The sequence below is a fragment of the Teleopsis dalmanni genome, chromosome X, assembly GCF_002237135.1.
Source record: "Teleopsis dalmanni isolate 2A chromosome X, ASM223713v2, whole genome shotgun sequence".
NCBI lineage: Eukaryota > Metazoa > Arthropoda > Insecta > Diptera > Diopsidae > Teleopsis > Teleopsis dalmanni.
In genome coordinates, this window is record NC_051848.1 from 7,429,069 (window position 1) to 7,429,872 (window position 804).

Sequence of the window (804 nt, forward strand, 5' to 3'; positions counted from 1 at the left end):
TATTTTTACGAAATATTTATACATATATCAATTTTCAATTTTGAGATCAAACTAAAAAGATCTTCTGTGACTTAAAAGTATTTATAACTTAAATTTGTAAGATGCCATTTCCAGCTATTAAATTTAAGCAACATTTATGTGTAAATGTAAAGGCAAGCAGAAATGGCATCATTTAGAAACAAATTATCCTTTAACATCGAAAGCATTTGAGCTCGCAGTGGAGATGCTACTTAAATGAATGCAACTTTGTTCTAAAGGAATCATTCTAAATGAAAGCTAAAATTATCTCAAAGCACTGCTTAAAGAGTGCAATATTGCAATATGAGGTAATAAATTCTTCTACTTTCAGCTAGGAACGCACACTTCTGACTGCATTTGTGTGCAAACTTGTAGGTGTGCAGCTTCAGAGGCCACTGCAGTTTGCGTCATTCTATTGACAGCATCTGTTTTGCATTTATGCAGGTAAACAAGTTTGTGCCTTGGAGTTTGTGTTTTATTACGGTCTTGCATCTTTATCCTTTTCATATAAGTCATTAAGGCCTATCATTTCTATGAATGTTCAGCAGATTGCACTTTGTACCGAGCGCATAACTCATAGAACACAGCATAGAGTATGCAGTGCATAGCACATAGTAGAAAGGACATAGTACATAAGCCAGTACAGGCGTGTCTAGGTGCTGCGGAGTTGGAACATATTTCAGATGTACGCAGGCATCAATTACAATGTAATGTACGTAATTATGCACTAATACTTAAAATTCCATAAAGGTGTTTCAGGCGCAATTATTTATGCTGTTCAACTGA